Source organism: Canis lupus, chromosome 4 (assembly GCF_003254725.2).
Source record: "Canis lupus dingo isolate Sandy chromosome 4, ASM325472v2, whole genome shotgun sequence".
Taxonomy (NCBI): Eukaryota; Metazoa; Chordata; class Mammalia; order Carnivora; family Canidae; genus Canis; species Canis lupus.
The window spans coordinates 82,081,323-82,102,566 of record NC_064246.1 but is presented as its reverse complement, the minus strand read 5'-3'; the positions used below and the strand labels follow the sequence as shown (position 1 = coordinate 82,102,566).

The 21,244-nt window shown below is 34.9% G+C and overlaps 1 long non-coding RNA gene across 1 annotated transcript; it reads right to left on the bottom strand.

Moving 5' to 3' along the window:
* Nucleotides 1-670: 670 nt before the first annotated feature.
* Nucleotides 671-20,910, bottom strand: LOC118354603 (uncharacterized). The gene is made up of 3 exons (XR_004815442.2): nt 20,873-20,910; nt 1,754-1,837; nt 671-805 (listed from the first exon to the last, which is right to left on the bottom strand). It is a non-coding gene; the product is annotated as an uncharacterized LOC118354603 (long non-coding RNA).
* Nucleotides 20,911-21,244: the final 334 nt, after the last annotated feature.

The window sequence follows — 21,244 nt, the reverse complement described above, 5'->3', positions numbered from 1 at the left end:
ACACGATAGTTAATTCTTTAGTATCACTGAGTAGTATTCAATTGTATGAATCACTGTCTGGTTACCAGTTGAAGGCATTGACAATCATAAATAAAAATATTATAAACATTTATACATAAGTTTTGTGTGCACTTGAGTAGCCAGTAAGGTTAATATTTTTACTCTCATCTGTATTGTATTATCATTGTAAAAATGTGTCTAATAGTTTTTCCAGAAACATTCAGCCTTCAAGCTTGTAGTTTATAGATTTTCACATCTATAAAGAAAAAAAGTTTCTGACACTTGTGACAACTTGTCTGAAAGTCCAGAGTGGCTTTATTTTTTTTTTTTTTAATTTTTTTTTCAGAGTGGCTTTAAAAAGAGCCAGGAAGACAATGGGGCTAAAGCAGTTACAGGTAATTCTTTGTCAAATTTTGTCAGTTTTCATAACTTTACCTTAAAGGTAGGAAAGAAAGAAAGGTAAGCCCTAAGACCCTGTATTAGACTGATATAAATATGTCATATATTGATAAATAATTCCTAACTATATAAAAAATAAATCGATATAAACATTTATGACTACTCCACTGTTAAAGGATAATTACATTTTCTGATATGACATCTTCTTGGTCCAAGACAGCCATTAAATGTACTTCTATTAATGTTTTAAAAATATTTATTGAGTGCCCATACAATCTGCAAGATACTGGTAGTTCCAATGGGATAAGTATTGAACAGAATAGTCACATTTTATTCACACAAATAATTATATAAATAATTATAATAAATTTTCAAAATTGCTGAGAAGGGAAATGTTCAAATTGCTCTAAAGGAGAAATGAAGAAGATATGATTTTAGTTATTACTCTAAGGGAAAAAAAGAGTAAAAATTTTATGTTGTATTAGAAAAAATTGGAGTTAAGTCAGAAAGAGGGTATGTTAAAAGCATTGCAGTGAGAACCATGCATGACTGTTGCAAAATGGGAGGAGACTGTGCTCGACTCTAGACCCAATAAGAAAAAGAGGGGATTTTTGTGTAAGGACCATGTTGAAGGGGTCAGTGGATGGAAAATTAGAGTTCTTACTAAAGGGGCCTAACAGGCTTCTTGCTAAGGACACACTAGAGTGATCAGATATGAAGATTCTTTCTAAACTGACTTAACATAATTTTTGCTAAAAGCGAGCTACGCAGACTTGGTAAGGCGTGGGGCTAAGGTCCTGGCCTAGGTGAGAAGAGGGCTTAGAGGAGCCTGACTCAAGTTTGGCCCAGGAGCACATCTGGCACATCATATAGAATATCATTATGAATTATGTTTTTGAGCTCTCCAAAAATTAATTTTTTAAAACTAGGCTCCATGCCCAGGGTGGTACTTGAACTCATGATCCTGAGATCAAGAGTGCCTGTTCTTTGGGGTGTCTGGGTAGGTAAAGCATCTGACTTTCGGTTTTGGAGGGGGTCATGATCTCAGGGTCATGGGTTCAAGCTTATCCTCTGACTCTATGCCCAGTGCAATGTATGCTTCAGACTCTCTCTGACTCTCTCCCTGTGTTCTCAATCCTTCTCTCTCTCTCTCTCTGTCAAATAAATAAATAAATCTTACAAAAAATAGTTGCATACTCTACAGAGTAAATTAGCCAAGTGCCCCTGCCCCCAAATGAATTTTTAAATTACTTTTGACATAAAAATAACATGTGAATGTGAATTACATTCTTGTTTGGGTAATTTAATTTTGCTAATCAGCTTTTTAATGGAAATCTGGTTGAGTGAACCTTACCTGTCCATTCAGAATCCTAGCTGTAATGCAGTGTCCATTTGTCGAGTTTTCTGGAAAGATTATTTCTTCCTTTGGTATGAAAATCTAAATCAGAGGACAGTCATTTACTATGCACATATATATTTTTCTTTGAATCACAGAATTCTAAGATATCAGATTTCATATAGGGGTCTTAATCAGCAACCAACACAGAATAAAGCTATAAATCACATGATTACTGGGAGTGTTTTAGGATATTACTGTTCCTCTCATATTACTCAAGTGTACTGAAAATTATGTGTATGAGTGAAAACAAGAAAATTTTTCATGCATTAGGAAAAACAAAAGTCCAGACAAACAAACACATTGAAAGACTAATAAGTCTTAGGGATTGTATTAAAAAGTGAGGAAATGTAAATGAGTAAGATACACTGCGTACTTCCCATTAGTACTTCACACTCTGCTGAAGAGTAAATAATAATCCTTTTTCATATTCTTTTTTGATGTTATTATTCACTTTCTTAATTTTAAGTTTACCTGACTCTCCCTGAGGATCTAAAACCTCATGAGTTTTCCCTATAATGGCGCAGTGTGCACTCTGGGTTAACAACTCTTGCAATTGTCTGTATCTGCTGAGAGGTTAATTGTTTACTTTCTTGCTTTAGCTGAGACATGAAATCACCTATTTAGAGGGAAAACCCTGCTGTTCCTCTCTCTTACTTTGCTCTTGCTCTCAAACTGTCTTCCTATCCCTCTTTGATTATAAACTTAGTCAAATCTGGCTGCAAATAAGGCAACATGTCATTTATAAATAATTTATTTTGAAAAATGACATAGTTTTGCCTCAGTCTTCTTATCTGTGAAAGGAAAGGAAATAATGCCTATTTCATAGAATCATTTAAAAAACTATATGAGGTAATACCTATAAAGGGATGCCAGGAAGTAATCCAGGACATAAAATAATCCCATGTGATAGTTTAAATCCCTTTATTTTTTTATGGAATTAACTCATTAGTCTTTCTTCATTACTAGTGGTTCATTAAAGAAGTTATGCTATAGTGGGAAGGTATTACATTGAGGATCAGTAATATTTTAAATATAGGGATAAAAGCAAATATTCCAAATGTCTACTATGTTCTAAGCATTGTGCAATGCTTTTCTGGTTCTACCTTTCTCTATGACCTTGGACAAAAACTTAATATAGCCAGTTAAGTTTATTTGTCTTCAAAATGAGTAAGTTAAGAATCTCTCATCTCCCAAAGAACATCCCATGGACACCTCTACAGGATGTTAATAAAGATTATTGGGGTGAAAAAGTTTTCTATAGTTAAGTAATTTGAGGAATGATACATTAATCCAAGTTAAGCATTGTTTTATTTTTCTTCTTTCTTTCTTTCTTTCTTTCTTTCTTTCTTTCTTTCTTCTTTCTTTCTTTCTTTTTCTTCTTCTTCTTCTTCTTCTTCTTCTTCTTCTTCTTCTTCTTCTTCTTTCTTTCTTTTTCTTTCTTTTCTTTCTTTCTTTCTTCTTTCTTTCTCTTTCTTTTTCTTTCTTCTTTTCTTTCTTTCTTTCTTTCTTTTCTTTCTTCTTTCTTTCTTCTTTCTTCTTTCTTTTCTTTCTTTCTTTCTTCTTTCTTTTTTCTTTCTTCTGTCTCTCTTTCTTCTTTCTTTCTTTCTCTTTTATATTTCCCTTGGATTTGGATGTGGATAGACCTAATTGTATTAGTGATTCCCTCTTGGGACACCTGGGGGTGGCTCAGCGGTTGAGCATCTGCCTTCGGCGCAGGGCGTGATCACAGAGTCCTGGGATCGAGTCCCACATCAGGCTTCTTGCATGGAGCCTGCTTCTTCTATCTCTGCTTCTCTCTCTGCCTCTCTCTGTGTCTCTCATGAATAACTAAATAACATCTTAAAAAATGATTCCCCCTTATTAACCATATAAACTTGTCTAACTTTCTTAATGTAATTTCACTTTGATTATCTTTGTAATAGAAAAGAAAGAATAACTAAAAAATGTTGTATAGAAAGGAAAGTATTAGGTAAAATCTCTAAAGTGCACAGAATGGCTAGATCATAATAAAAGGGCAGTTGTTATTATTACTATTTTAATTAAACTAGACTTTTCAAAGGTATATAATATTAAGATTTATTTTCCCTCTTCCTTTCCAGAATGAATTATACAGCTTTTTTTTTGTTGTTGTTGTTGAGAGAGAGAGAGAGAGAATGAGGAGAGAGAGAATTAGTAGGGGGCGACCTGAGCCAAAATCAAGAGTCAAATAAATATTCAACTGACTGGGTCACCCAGGTTCTTATGGATTAGGCAGCTTTTTAAAAATCAAGAACAGGGGCACCTGGGTGGCTCTGTCAGCTGAATGTCCAACTCTTGATTTTAGCTCAGATCATGGCCTCAGTGTCTTGAGGTTGAAGGTCATGAGGTTGAGTGTCTTCGGATTGAGCCTCACATCAAACCCTGTGTTGGGCTCCAAGCTAAGCATGGAACATGCTGGTTCCTCTCCCACTGCTCCTCCCTCAAATAAATAAATGAATAAAATTGTTAAAAAATAAAAATAAAAAGCAAGAACAGATTCCTGAGAACATGTGAGATTTTCTTTCCTTCAAGCTCCAAGTCTATAGGTAGCATCTCAACAGAAGTTGTACAATCACCAAAAAAAAGCCTGCAACTATTCTTTCTAAAACGTCAGCCAGATAGGAACTCATTTACCTAACGGTATGCAGGAGGGTAGATAGCTAGCACCTTACTGGCTCTATATTAGTAATGAAAACCAAATAGTTTCTTACACCCAATTGCATTGTATTTTGCCCTGTACAGTTTTATGAATGAACAAGTAGATAAAAATGAATGATTAAACAGAGAGGTGCTTTTTTATAACTTAGAATATATGACTTTATATCCAAATATGAGAAGTGAATGCAAATTTATTAATAATTTTTACAGCTAATAAATTGTCAGATTAGACAATTCTCAAAAATAATTAGCAAAAATACTTAAGCAAAGGAGCATTATTGTAATGCGCAATCTCTCAAATGACTACATTGAAAGAAAACATAGTTGAATACAAACATACACAAACACATCCAAATTCTTCAATACTTTAAATTGTATCTTTAGATCTTATTTTTGCATTTTTAATTAGACTCCATAATTGTAATAGTTTTTAAATGCTTTTAGATCTTTCTCATAACAGAATAATTCTGAAAAAAATATACTCACTAAAATTTTGATCCTTTAAAAAAAAATGCAAAATGTACCCTTATGCAATGAGGAGCTTAGAATATTTTGAGCAATGAAATAATTGCTAGAATAAATGCCCAGAAACCCAGATGCCTCACTTGAAGGGAAAAATGAATTTGAAATCATGAATCATATTATGTTTCTTTTAAAATGTGTTACACCAAAATTTTTTATATAATTATCAGTGGAAAGTAACACGGGAGGGGTTGTTTTGGTATAAAATGTATGTGACTTTGGAAAGTTTTCTTTCTTTTTTTTTTTTTTGGAAAGTTTTCTAAAGCCTTTTTAAAAAGATTTTATTTATTTATTCATGAAAGACACAGAGAAAGTGGCAGAGACACAGGCAGAGGGAGGAGCAGGCTCCCTGCAGGGAGCTGATGTGGGACTCAAGGACTCAATCGCAGGACTCTGGGACCATGACCTGAGCCAAAGGCAGACGCTCAACCACTGAGTCACCAGGCATCCATCTAAAGCCTTCTGAACAACAAGCTCCTAGTTTTTAAAATCAGAATGATTATCTGTAACTCAAAAGTTGTATGTTTTGAAGAATAGTGAAATACTCAAAATACCTGACGCATAGTGAGCAAACAAAATATCTCTATTTGAACAACTGTGAAGGACAATGGCATGTGTTGAAATGGGGAAAATAGGATAGGGACATGTTTAGTTGTTAAAAACAAGAGGTACCACCCTTCTGGAAATATTAAATTTAAAGTGTTTATGAACAACCAGTCAAGAGAAAGAGTAAATGATTTGGTGTAAAAAGAGCCACAAGTTTAGGTCTAAAAATTTCTATTAAGGGACTCCTGTTGAGCACCTGTCCTGGCTCAGAGCATGATCTGCGGTCCCAGGATTGAGTCCCACATCGGGCTCCCTGCCTGGAACCTGCTTCTCCCTCTGCCTGTGTCTCTGCCCCCCTCTGTCTCTCTCTTTCTCTCTCCCTCTCTGTCTTTCATGAATAAATAAAATCTTTAAAAAATATATCTATTAATTAGAAGCCATCAACATGCAAGTGAATATGTAAACTATGAAAAGTGATGGGATCAACACAGGAGAAAAAATATATATAAATAGATAAAAGTAATAGTATGTTTAAAGCCTGGAAAAACAATATTTAGAGGTCATGTGAATGAGGAATTTGAAAAAGTGACTGAGAAAAAGCATCCAGGGACACGTGGGTGGCTCAGGGCTGGTCCTGGGGACCTGGGACTGAGTCTCCCACAGGCTCCTTGCATGGAGCCTGCTTCCCCCTTTGCCTGTGTCTCTGCCTCTCTCTGTGTGTATCTCATGAATAAATAAATATCTTTAAAAAAAAGAATTTAGACATTTTATGTATATAAGATTATTAACGTATTTAACAATTGATGCAAATTAATTACCAGTATAAAATTTATAAACATACTCTTTAATATTTTATTTTGTAAAAAGAAACTTATTTTAAATATGTTTTAAATAGAAACATTAATAAAAGGGGTGCCTGGGTGGCTCAGTCAAACACCTGACTCTTGAGTTTTGTCTCAGGTCATGATCTCAGGGTTGTGAGATCAAGGTTGAGCTCTACACTAGGCATGGAGGCTGTTTTAGATTGTCTCTCCCTCACTCTGCCCCTCCCCCCATTCTCTTTCTATGTCTAATTTCGTTCTATATATATAATATTTATTATGTATAATATATTAGATATATATAAACATAAATGAGTTAAAAAACTAATAGTTTGGCCAACAAAAACAATATTAAAATTTTATTATTTTACACCATTGTAAATTTTACAACTACTTTTTCCAACATTTAGACTTTCTTTACAAAAAAATAGTCACCAATAATAAGGTTACAAAGTTCATTCAACCCCAGGAATTTAATCTATTGCATGTCCCCAGATCTACTCATTCAGTCAATTATTCTCAGGCAAGAGTCACAGTGGGATGACTTCCCACTAGCATCCAGATGCTATGATTATATTTATCTTCTTCACATCTAAACACACAGCATACTTTTTTAACTTTCCTACTGTTAATTCAAAAATCTTCATGCTGTGGCATCCTGAATGCCTTGAAGAATGAGGAGATGTTAATAGTCCTAAAGCTGTATTTCATGAGCTTCTAGTGTCTGTGGAAATTAATGTGGTTCATGTAAGTCACTTATTCTACTTATCAGCACAGAATATTACATACTTCAAAAATAATAAATGTCCTATATTTAAGCAATAAACTGTCAATTTAGAAAAATAAGTAAACATAAAACAAATCAATGCCTTTTATAGCCTAGAACAAAGAAATCTCAGATAAGTGATATTTTATGTAACTGACAATAGATAAGTAATAACTTTAATCAATTGTGATTGGAGTCATATAGTTAGATTAATGGCATTTTTCTTACCTGTAGACCCACGTCATGAGGAGTAGAGGAAGGTCTATTTTAAAAATTGGGAAATAGATATCTTTTTGTTACTATCCCAAATAGACACAAACGTTTTCCAATTACTGTATCTAAAATTCAAAAGGAGATGGAATAAGGGAATTTGCTGATGTCTTTAGGGATCAAGGTTTTTATTTAAAATGAAATCAATAAACGACTCCTCCTCTCCTTTCAATTTTAAGCCCTTTCATTTTGATTCCTTTAGTTTCTAAATCAGTATGGAGTGTCAAATCCACATTGTGGGAAATATAAAAGGGCGTGTTCTTTAAAAAGTTGTTTGCTGGCAACACGTTGTATATTTGACTTCTATTTTATATGAAATCCATTATCATATTAAGTCTAAAAATGTAACACTGTAATTATTGTTACCAAACTAATTACTATAATTTTATCCAAATAGTAATAGATTAGAAAGTAGCCACCCTATGACGATATACATACTGTAAGTGAAATTACATATAACATCTCTGTGTTTAAAATATATTGAGACATACTCATTTTAACACTACTCTCTTTCCTTTTTATTTTTTTTTAATCTAATCCTTAAGGTAAATAATCTTAAAATTCAACTACTGGCGAAAGTTCCATATAAAACTCCCAATGCCCCTGTTATTTCACCTGCTTCCAGAGTCAAATACTTTCACTGGTAAATACAGGTATTTTCAGGGGTATTTGCCTCCATATTTCTAAATACTTTTGTTTCTCTGGACTCTAGTTTTATAGAGAACATTTTCTGACTATTACGATGGTGAGAACTGTGGCTCATATAAAATGAGTCCTCTGCTTTTTCATTCATATCAAATTGTGAAGCACAAAAGAACTGATTACAATCTCTGCCTGTGTGTATCGTGTGTGTATGTGTGTGTGTGTGTGTGTGTGAGAGAGAGAGAGAGAGAGAGAGATTACCGAATGTTCTTCAATGTAAGCTATTTAATGAATTTAATGATTATATCCCTTGGATTCACTGCAGGTTATATAAACCCCTTTATAAGTAGGAAGGGATTTCAGAAGGAATTAGGTAGTTGAAATTTTGGTTGAAGGTCTGGAGGAGGAAAAGGCAGCCTGATGATTTGGACTGTTAGTTCCAGGACACACGATGAAACCTCCAACACAGGGCAGGAAGTCACTGCTGCTATTACAAGGAAATTTGCACATCCCTGGTGATGATTAGTAGACACGGCGCCCCTGGATCAAGATGCCCTGAACTTTCTCAACAATCATATTTCACAACTAGCGTTGTCTATATAGCATCAACATCCGAAAGATAATTTCTACCCCATTTCTGCTTTTTCAAAATTTAGTAAATTGTGAGGTTAAATCCTATTCCAGAAACTTATTTATAAGGGAATCTGAGGAATGTGGCTCATAATTCTAGGAAAAGAGAGCCAGTGTATTGCATTTTATACAGAAATCATTAAAGTCAAGTATCATTACGTATTAGTTTTTTTCTCTCGAGCAATTTAGATCATCCATAAAAATAGCCTCCAGTAGGCTGCCTGTGAAGGTTGGGCCCTGTGTGGATGAAAGAACTTGTTTCCTCACCTGTCAAAGGAACTACTTTCCTGTTTTCATCGTGGGGCATTACCACTATCATCCTTGGAGCCTTCTTGCCGGCTTAATATAGGAGCTTTTCCTTGCTGAGTCGTGCAAGATGTAAGTGTGAATATAAAGGTCAGATTTTATGCTCTTACAAACTTTTCCACCACTACACTCTCCATATCTTCCTTCTGTTTTGTGCATGATGCCTCCAATTCCTGAAATATTACTTAGTTCCATGATATAAACCAGTTTACACACACACACACACACACACACACACACACGCACACACACACCAGTTTTACATTCATTATCTCATTGTTACTTGTTCTTTCTCCCTTCCTCCATTTTTTTATGATCTGGGGAAAGAGACATCTCTAATTGTCATCAAATATGGAACAAATGTTCCTTTTTTTATGCTTTGTTTTAGGATGATGAGGAAAAAGCTGTATACAACTTCTATGTTGTCACATTGAACTCAAAAAGCTTCAAAAATTTTTGTCTTGATAAAATTGTCATTATATGAAATTGCCAAGTGAATTAGTAGTCCAGATGAAGAATATCAGGTAGAAGTAATCCACATACACGTGTAAAATCAGTTAGGTTGTGACTTTCACTCACAGTAAGTTAATCATATCTTTAATAAAGGAAAGGAACATTAATTTGAACAAGTTTAATAGTGCAATTTTTAATAAGATATTATTTACTTTTGTTATTGATATGTGCCTGAAATATCATGATGTGTTTCTATATTCGACATGCACATTTAAATACCAGTATTTTTTAAAATTAATTAATTAATTTATGATAGTCACAGAGAGAGAGAGGCAGAGACACTAAATACCAGTAATTATGGAAACAAATAAATAAATAAATATGAGAATTATAAAAAGAACACATTATACTTTTAAATTTCTAAATGATAATCTCAGGAAAAGGTTAGTTTTCTCTTGATTTTTCTGAAATATTTTAATTTTATTTATTTTTATTTTACTTATTTTTAAAATATTTTATTTATTTATTCATCAGAGACACAGAGAGAGGCACAGATACAGGCGGAGGGAGAAGCAGGCTCCCTGTGGGGAGGCCGATGCGGGACTCAGTTCCTGGACCCCAGGATCACGACCTGAGCCAAAGGCAGATGCTCAACCACTGAGCCACCCAGATGCCCCAATTTTTCTGAAATATTTGATAGATTTTTAAGTCTTAGCAAATTAATTTAAATAATTAATAATTAAGATGATTATTTTTAATTTTTTGGCTTTTTAAGTTTTTAATTTCAGTTAATTGACATACAGTGTTTTATTAGTTTCAGGTTTACAATATAGTGATTCAACAATTTCGTACATCACCTGGTGTTCATCAGGGGACATGCACTCCTTAACCCTCATCACCTATTTTGTCCATCCCCCCACTGACTTCTTCTCTGGTAACCATCAGTTTGTTTTCTATTTTTAAGAGTCTGTTTCTTAATACGTCTCTCTCTCTCTTTCCCTTTTGCCCCTTTATTTTGTTTCTTAAATTCCACATGAGTGATAGCATATTCTTTTTTGTCTTTGACTTATTTCACTTAGCGCTATGCTCTCTAGCTCCATCCATGTCATTGCAAATGACAAGATTTCATTCATTTTTATGGCTGAGTAATATTTCATTATAAATATAGACCGCATCTTAATCCACTTATAAATCGGCGGACACTTGGGCTGCTTCCATATCTTAGCTACTATAACTAATGCTACTGTAAACATAGGTGTGCCTATATCCCTTTGAATTAGTGTCTTTGTATTCTTTGGGTAAATATCCAATAGTGAGATTGCTCGATCATAGGATAGACCTATTTTTAACTTTATCAGGAACCTCCACACTGTTTTCCACAGGACTATGCCAGTTTGCATTGCTACAAATAATGCAAGACTGTTCCCCTTTTTCCACATCCTTCCTGCTGTTTCTTGAGTTGACGTTAGCCATTCTGACAGGCATGAGGTGATATCTCATCGTAGTTTTGATTTGCATTTCCCTGGTAGGAAGTAATGAGGAACATCTTTTCATGTGTCTGTTAGCCATTTGCATATCTTTTTTTGTAAAAATGTCTGGTTTATAAGTCTTCTGCCCATTTTTAATTGGATTACTTAGTTTTTGGGTGTTGAGTTTTATAAACTCTTCATATGTTTTGTATACCACCCTTTATTGAATGTCATTTGCAAATATCTCCTCCCATTAATTAGGTTGTCTTTTAGTTTTGCTAATTGTTTCCTTTGCTGTACAGAGCTTTTTATTTTGATGGGATCCCAATAGTTTGTTTTTGCTTTTGTTCCCCTTGGCTCAGGAGACTAATTTAGAAACATGTAGGCAGAATAGGGAGGAGTCTCTTTTTTTATCCTTATGTCACCCTAGCCTTTTGATTGGAACATTTAGTCCATTAACATTCAGAGTAATTATTAATAGATACGTACTTATTGCCATTTTACTACTTGTTTGGTGGTTTTCCTGAAAATTTTCTCTAATCCATTCTTGTCTTTCTCTCTTTGATGGTTGGCTGATTTTGTTTAGTGATATGTTTGAATTTCGTTCCCTTTAGTTTTGCATATTTATTAGTGTTTTTTGATCTATGATTATCATTAGGATTGTATATAACCTCTTATGAATATAGCAATCTTTATTAGGTTGATGGTGATTTTAATTTGATGCCATTCTTTCCTCTGTCCCTCCCCACATTTTAGTATATGTTGTCATATTTTACATCCTTTTATTTTGTGATTTCCTTAACTGATTTTTACAGAAATATTTATTTTTACTGCTTTTGTGTTTTCTATCTTTATAGTGTCACTTTTGGTCTCTCCTTTCCACTCGGAGTCTCCCTTAATATTTCTTGCAGGGCTTGTATAGTGGGCATGAACTCCTTTAAAGTTTGTTTGTCTGGGGAACTCTTTATTTCTTTTTTTTTTTTTAAGATTTTATTTATGTATTCATGATAGACATAGAGAGAGAAAGAGAGGCAGAGAGACACAGGCAGAGGGAGAAACAGGCTCCATGCAGGGAGCCCGATGCGGGGCTCGATCCCGGGACTCCAGGGTCACACCCTGGGCCAAAGGCAGGCACCAAACCACCGAGCCACCCAGGGATCCCTTTATCTCTCCTTTTGTTCTGAATGATGGCCTTGCTGGATAGAGTATTGTTGGCTGCAGACTTTTCCTACTCAGCACTTTGAATACATGAGCACATTGAATGCATCTCTCTACTGGTTTGGAAAGTTTCTGCTGAAAAATCCCCTACTAGCCTTGGGGGTTTTCCCTTGTAAGTTACTGTCTTTCATCTTACTGCTTTTCTTTTTCATTATATTTTACCAATTTAATTACAATATATCTTGGTGTGGATCTGCTTTTGTTGATTTTGATGGGAATTCATGTGCCTCATAAATCTGGAGATCTGTTTCCTTCCTCAGATTGGGAAAGTTTTCAGCTATTACTTCAGCTATAATATTTCTGCCTCCTTTTCTCCCTCTTCTTCTGGGATTCCTATAATATGAATGTTATTATGTTTGATGGAGTCACCGAGTTCTCTAAGTCTATTCTCATTTTGCATAAATTTTTCTTTCTTTCTTTCTTTCTTTCTTTCTTTCTTTCTTTCTTTCTTTCTTTCTTCTTTCTCTTTCTTTCTTTCTTTCTTTCTTTCTTTCTTTCTTTCTTTCTTTCTTTTTCTTTCTTTCTTTCTTTCTTCTTTCTTTCATTGTCTTTAAGCTTGATTACTTTCCATTACTCTGTCTTCTAGATCACGAATTCCTTCCTCTGCTTCTTCCTGCCTGCTGTTCATTCTGTCAGGCATGTTTTTTGTTTCACTTACTGAGCCCTTTCTCTCTGCTATGTTATTTCTTATCTCTGTGTTAAGGATCTCAATCATGTTTTCCACTCTTTTCTCAAGTCCAATGAGTACCCTTATGATCATTACTTTAAATTCTCCATCAGGTATGTTACTTATAACTTTCACATAGCTCTCTGGCCATAGCCTTGTTCTGTCCTTTCATTGGGGAAACAGTTCTCTGTCTTCTCATTTTGCCTAAGCCTCTGTGCTTATTTCTCTTTGTTAGTAAAATCAGCTGTATCTCCTATTCTTGAGGGTAATGACTTTATAAAGAAGAGGTCCTATACTGTCCTGCCATGTAGTATCCTCTGTGCCCCAGAGCCTGGCACTTCTACGAGTGTCTCCAATGTGTGTTTTGTGCACTGCTCTTTTGTACTGGCTGTTTTATCTTTCAGGTCAGTAGTCTGAAGAGACTCTTTTTGCCTTTTGTGGGCAGTGTTTGGTCCCTTGCTTGATTGTGGGACATTTTAAGAAGATGTGTTCTGGTCTATTTGTTAATGAGACCTGCCATAACTGCCACCAAAATTCTCCTTTCAGGAGATGTGGGGTGAGCAGGGGTTTGGGCCAGTCTAGTGGGAGACAGGGCACACATCACTGGGACTGAGGCAAGCATTACTGGGAGAGGTGGTTTCACAGGAGCATGGGAGTGGGGCATGGCATAAGCAAGTTAGGTAGCAAGTGTTAGTGTTGAGCTGGGTCCTACAGATAGCCCTGTGCTTATGTGGAGGAGGAGGGAGGGTGGGAAATGGTGCCAGACATTCCTTTGCTTCCAGAGGGGTCTCTCTGTTATGCTCGCTTTCTGGATGCTCCTCCAGATGAGTGAATAGCCTCCCAGTGTATGCCACAGACACTCTTCAGATAGCTGAGTCCTTGCTGCAAGATCACAGATTGTTTGCCCATCTTCTCTCCAAGAACAGTACAATGTCCTCTGGGCTCTATCCCAGCCAAACTCATTGACCTTTAAAACATCAGGCTTTAAGCCCTGCTGGTTGCAAGAACTCACTATATGTGGCTCTTCCTGCTCTCCAAGCCATTGCTATGGGGATTCATTTTCCCCACAGACTCCCCTGTGTGCTAGTCTGTCTCTCACCTTTCTCTGTGACCCCCACTCCATCCCCCCTGCAGTTGCCAAAATCCTTCTCTACAAACTGAGTCTCTACACTTCCTACCTTTTTTGATGTGGCCTCTTCTTTACCTTTAATTATGGAGATCTGCCAGCGTTCAGATCAATTTCTGAATGTTTAGGATGATTTGATAGTTACCTAGCTGTATTCGTAAGATGAGGTAAGTCTAGGGTCCTGCTTCACTGCCATCTTCCCCATATCTTGTCTAACTTAAGTAATTAAATGTTATTATATATGCCCCAATGGTCTCACCAAGTATTATTTTGTTTGATTTTTTTAAACTACTATATCAGAGATCAAAATTTTTTATAAAATATATATTTTATACATTCATGCAAGAAGACAAAAAATCAAATTATCTTTCAATTACTGAAACCAGTGTTTAAATAACTATTCTTTTTCAAGTTGTGTTTAATGGTTTAATATAGTAGTCGAATTTGCAGTTCAATTTGAAATTCAGAGTTTGCCATTTTACAAGTAGTCCATTTACCTTTTCCTAAAACTTTAATCATAGGGTTTAACTCTTAAAGAATTTTGGATTACAAGTATCAAACTTATCCTCAAATCATTTTATTGCTTTATTGTTTCCCCTTCATTTAATTGGATTCTCTGGAGTTTAATTAGGTTTAAAGCATAGTGATTATAGAAAGACTATGCTTGTTTAATGCACACATTCTCCCAAGTGGTCTTTACAAATTCTCCCACTTTATTTAGTGGATATTCAATCACCTTACTAATTGCTGGAAGAAAACAGCTCAAAGCACATTTCCTACTGATGGTTGTTTAGCATTATCCTATTATAGAAAATACAGCATAATTAAACTAAGAAGTTAGTAAAGCTTACAACATAATTATTATTCAGTGTTTTTAAAGAAATGCAGTGATATCCTACTTATCTTGTACTTATGGTTTTGTCCAAGTGTAAAATCAGTTTAATTGCTAATATGCTTTCAGAAAATCAAAACCAAACAAATGGAAATAATCTAAATGGCCTGCAAAATTATAATTATTTTATGAAGACTCCACATTCAGTGAGATTCATATTTCAAATATATATGAAAAAGCTTAATTTCACATCTCACTTTTTTTGAAATGGAAATACATTGGAAGCAGCAATCGGTATGATGAATAGGCTCATTAAGTAAGACTTAAAAATTTAAATAAATCTCTATTTTACTCAGGTCACTTTTAACCATGTTATTGTATCTGGGTACTTGTTTACTTATTTTGGATTTTTTTAAAAAAATGAGCAATTTTATGCCAGTAGTAATAAAACTTATAATTGAAGTGGTTCTATGACAGGTAGCTATATTTTTAAAAATAAAGAAATGTATATTCTGAAAGTAAATATAATTTTAAAATCAACTCATATTGATTAAAGAACAAAATATCAAATAAAATTAAAAAGAAACAAGAAAAATCACACATGCTTTGGTTTTTAGGAATTTTTTTTTTTTTTCTGTCATTCTATTACGGCCAAATTTCCTACCTCAAAATATTTTTTCTTCCTTTTTTTCTATCAGTGATTGGTAATGTAATATTTTTTTTTTCTAAAATTGTCCCAATTTTTATTAAACATATATTTATTTATTTTAGAGATTTGGAGGGATGCAGAGAGAGAGAGAGACAATCCTGAAACAGACTCCCTGCCAAGCATGGAGCCTCATGCAGGGCTGGATCCCAGAATCCTGAGATCATGACCTGAGCCAAAGTCAAGACCTGACCACTTAACTAACTGAGCCACTCAGATGCCCCTAAGATTCCATTTGTTATTCATTCTTTTTTGTTATAGTTTTGTAGATGTGTAGTCTATATACATATATAAATAGATAGTCTATATATTTATACATATTTGATTTTTTGAGGTTTCCTTTGTAGCCTACTAATTTAACTGGATTTAATTGGTAAATATTGTTTGAAAGCTAGAAAATGTCTATTCCCAATCTGGTGACTGGAAAAGTATGTGGTCCCTAATGAGCATACTTATTTTTATTTGCTCAAAGCTTACATAACCACTACTAAATTTTGTGAACTAAATTTATTGATTTCTGAGATTCTAAATCCTCTTTCTCTTTCTCTATATATGTATGTCATACTTTTTAAGAGTACACATTTATGAGATTCCATGTTAAGACTTCAATAGTTGTGAAATTTTCCCTTTTATGATTAAATCATTTTTGCTCATGTAATTATATTTTTTATTCTTCAACTTTTCCAATTCCATCCAAGATAGAGTAATAGGTAATAAATATACACCATCATTGAAATAAAGAAAGTGAATGACACATGAAATAGCAGTCACTGGACATTGCATACTAAGCAGTACAGAACAGTGATCCCTGAGATGGTGGAAACAACACAGTGAGGTGTATGATTGTTTCAACCTATTTTTCAAAAAGGAGTTTTCAGGCGAGGTCAATATAAGGACTTTTGAAGCCAACCTTCATTGTCTCCCTATATTAAGAAGATGGAATTATGAATCAGGGTGGAAAGGGAGAAGTGGTATCTATCACTTGCAGAGGTGAGACAAAGACTTAGATAAAAAGTTCGTTTTACTCTCACACTTAAAAAGCTTAAAAGCAAATCTTGAAAATCAGAGTGTTTCCATGTGATTTTTTGCCTCACAGAACCAAACCATAGGATTTGTAGGAATATGAAAATATTCTGCCTCTGAAAGTTGAAATTTCCAATGTTTAGTATCCCATCAAAATTTTGAGGCATGCAAAGAATTTGGAAGATGCGACACATACTAATGAGAAAAATCAATCCATAGAAGCAGACCTAGAAATGACAGAAGGAATTATTAGATAATATTATTCAACACATTTCATATATGCAAAAAAGTAAGAGAAAAAGTAAGCTAAGAAGAGCTATGGAAGATATAAAAGATACCCAAATTGGACACCTGAAAATAAATAATATACTTAGTGAGCTGAAAAATATGTTGGATGGGATTATCACCAGATACTGAACTGAAGACCTGCCTGTAGAAGCTGTCTGAAATCAACCACAGAGAAAAAAAAAAAAAAAAAGAAAAGTAAATTAATGAATGATCAGTTAACTGTGAGACACATTTAAGTGGTCAATGATCTGTGTAATGGAAATCTGAAAGAAAGGGGTGAGAGAAAAATATTTGAAATAGGAGTAATTTTAAACTTTAATGAAACTATATGCTCACCTATTAAAGATTTCAACCAACCCGAAGCAAAGAAACATGAAGAAAATGTCAACAAGGAATGTCATTATCAAATTGTTAAAAACCAGTGATGGCAAGAAAATCTTACAAGCAGACAGAGGGAAAAAGGGACACATTAGATACAGATCGAGGGAAGACATAGGGATGAAGTAGAATTTGGAAGTGATATAAGACAGAAGAGAGTAGAATTGCTTCTTAAAATACCGAAAGACAAAAAGTTCCCAGCCTAGAATGCTTATGCAAATATCATTCAAAAAACAAAGGTAAAATAGATCATCATCAGCAGACCTGCACTAAACGAAACATCAAAGGAATTACTGAAGGCAGAGGGAAAATGATAGAAATGTTAATCTACATACAATATTAGGAATGCTGGAAATTGTAGATATGTAGGCAACTATAAGAGATATTGTATCTTAAAAAATATATTTTATCCTATTGTTTCCATCTTTTTATTTTTTTAAATATTTTATTTATTTATTCATGAGACACACACAGAGAGAGAGAGAGAGAGAGAGAGAGGCAGAAACACAGGCAGAGGGAGAGGGAGGCTCCATGCAGAGAGCCCGATGCGGGACTTGATCCTGGGTCTTCAGGATCAGGCCCTTGGCTGAAGGCAGCACTAAACTGCTGAGCCACCTGGGCTACCCTGTTTCCATCTTTTTAAAAGATAAATAGTCAAGGAGGAAAGACAACTGTTCCTTAGAATTCTACTAGCTATGTCATTATTTCAGTGCTAATATAAAATAGAGAAGTCTTTAGGAAATATAAAAGAAGACAATCTATCAACATGGTATCTCATTTGTAGAAGTACTAAAAATATGCTATAATAAAAAGAAAATTGATCTTGAAAGGTAAAAGTTGTATTTAAGATGTATGGCTTAACAAAAAAGTATGTTTTGGGTCTACAGAAATATTCCCTTATTATAATATTAGAACAAATAATACTATTTAGAAAACAAGTAATGCATCAATTCTAATCCACTACTCTTCTCAAGAAATAATGGAAATTTTATTCACTCATTTTTTCTTTCAATAAATATTCATATGATTATGTAATGGGAAAACAAAAGCAAATATTTCTCCTCCAGAGAAATTTAGCCAGAGAAGATAGAATGAATTCTAAAAAAACTAGTATGGAGATAAAAAATAATGTGTTGGGGGAAAAGAAAAGAAATAATTTGTTGGTAAGTGCTGCAGAGAAGAATTGAGATGAGTAATGATTAAGGAAAACACAAGCATATAATGGTCAAGGGAAGCTTCTCTGGAGAGATTGGATGAGTGGGGGGACACCTGAAGGAAGAGTAGGATTAAGCTTTGGAGAAATAAGATGAGCTTTTCAAGAAAAGGGAACACTAAATGGGAAGATCCTAAAGCATGAACTGTGTAGCAAATGGAAAACAGAAAGACTGGAGACAGAAGAGGAGAGGTGAACAGGGTGTAGTGGGGGGCTGCAGTGATATGTGTTGTAGAAGCTGGGAGAGGAGAAGGAGGGACACTGCGGGGCCTATTGATCATGATAAAGCTTTTGAGCTTTACTCTGAGTGAAATAGATAGTAATTGAACACTTTGATCAAAATTACTATGATCTGATTTATGTGAAAAGATTCATTTTGTTTTCTGGCAGCAAAAGTATCTGAAATCCTACAAATTCTGGGGCCTGTTCCTGGCTCTAGGACTGCAATCCAGGCAAAGTTGAGACAGAAGCTATGGTTGCCATGGCTGCCACTTGAGCCATGGGGTCTCGGACAAAAAAATTCCACCTGGTACAGAAGGATCACAGGTTGGGATGTGGGCTAGGAATGCCTTGATCTTCCTTTTAATCCACATTCTCATCTTCTCTCAGGGTTTCCCTTTAATCAAGTAAAACTACAAGCCAGAGGGCAGGGGTGCCAGAATGATGAAACCCACAGAAATAAGCTTTTCAGGCCACATAACGGAGCAGAAGAGAGGGATGGTGGTTCTGGCACAAAGGAGATTATCGGGCACAATTACTCTTGACTGTAGGCTTCATAACCATGGAACCATGAAACCATCGCAGACCATTATATTCCCAGCTCCAACGATAATGCCCAGTACATAGGTCTCATCAGATATCGCTGGTTTCTGCACTTGAGATCAAACTCTTCCTACCCATCTCTGCAAACTCCTGCTTTATTCCTTGAAATATAGCATAAATACCATTTCCATTCGAAGGCTCCTTAACTTCTCCCTCCACCTTCTTCTTTTCCACATCACCCAAGACCTCTCGAGGTAGAAATATGATAGATTTTTGTTGCATTCTTACACGCAGTCTCATACTAACCTCCATTTTATTATGGCCCCCTTGACATGCTAGAGAATAGTTTCATAGGGCAAATCTATTTTGCAATACAAATCTATTTTGTATCTGAACCCCTGATGAAGTGAAAAAAAATCATTTTAATCTCTGAATATTCAGGACCTACTAGAGTTAATTGAGTAGAGTTGCAGCTCAATAAAGAGTGAATTATGGGTGTGTTAAAGAATGAATGAACAAATGGATGAGGGAATCTGGAAAAGATATCTTAGAATCTAAGGGCCTCTTACCTCTATATCCCACTTCTATTTCTACTTATGACATTTTTGCTATTTTCTTTAGAGAGTTTAGCAATCTTGCATATTCTCAAAAGAATTCAACTCGATTCTTCACCTGCAGAACAGTTTTAAATTAAAGTTTGCATCCTTATTTGATGTTCTGGTCTCTTTGCCCTGGTCCCTCCCATGTGATCGTGAGATTGCTTTTAGGGAACGTGGTATGATTGATTGTATTCATTTTACATAGCAAGTATCCTCCCACATACATATGCCACTACCTGAGGAAAAGCCAAGTGACTAAAATAGGCACAGAGTTTTTACGCACACACACACACACACACACACACACACACACAAAATCACCATATATAATGGATAAAAGTGGAACCGAAATTATATATGAATACAGGGCAATGCAAAATATTTCGAAAAGCACTACCGACCAACAAATAAAATAAGTAAAGCATTTACATTGTAAAAGCCATTAGGTCCTATTCTAGAATAACGCTACTGAGGGAATTACATGGCACAAAGGTTATTTGTATTGTCTATTCTCAGGCACCAAACTGATCTACTTAGAGAAATCAAACCAATAAAACCCCAAATTTTTATTTGGAGTTTTTGTTATATAAATACGTGGATATATCAATATTCCTAGTTCTTTAGAGCTAAGCATGTTTAACCTTGAAATAAAAAGAAGTGCGATCGCTGACAGTTGCTTTAACAAATATATAAAGGTTAACACATAAGAGTCCTACTAAGAGAAAGTTGCTTTTTGTTTTTTGTTTTGTTTTGTTTTGTTTTTGAGAGAGAGAGAGTCCATGTGACTGAACACAGGGGATGGGGGTAGGGGTAGAGAGAGAGAGAATCCCAAGCAGACCCTCTGCTGAGTCCAGAGCCAGAAGAGGACTCCATCCCCGGACCCTGAGACCATGACTTGAGCCAAAATAAAGAGTTGGACAAGTAACCAACTGAGCCACCCAGGTGCTCCTAGTTTTTTCACATTATGGGTGAAATTCTTATTTTCGATTTTTTTTATATTACTATGCACAGTTACTATGTACTATAAGAATAAGAATCTATGAAAATCAAGAATAATGATTCTATTGAAACATTTTAATATAATGCCTATACTATAAATTAAGTATTTCTATTATGTTATAGAAGCCCAAGACAGATTTGGTTCTGACCAGATATACTCACAACAATCCTGAGTCTTGAATGTAAATCTCTTCTTATCTAAGAGAAGGGAGGAAAAAAGAAAAGTTACTAGCTCCTACTTCATAGAGTCAGTGTTTAGATTAAACGTAATAATGTTTGATTTTTGACTAATATAATGACCAACCAATATTAGACACATAATAAATGCATATTTTATTTTGAGATAACTAACTTCTCCAAATGGGACTTGAATTAGATTTTATTTATTTATTTATTTAGATTTTCTTTTATTTATTCATAAGAGACACAGGGAGAGAGAGAGAGAGGCAGAGACACAGCAGAGAGAGAAGCAGGCTCCATGCAGGGAGCCCGACATGGGACTCGATCCCGGGTCTCCAGGATCACAACCTGGGC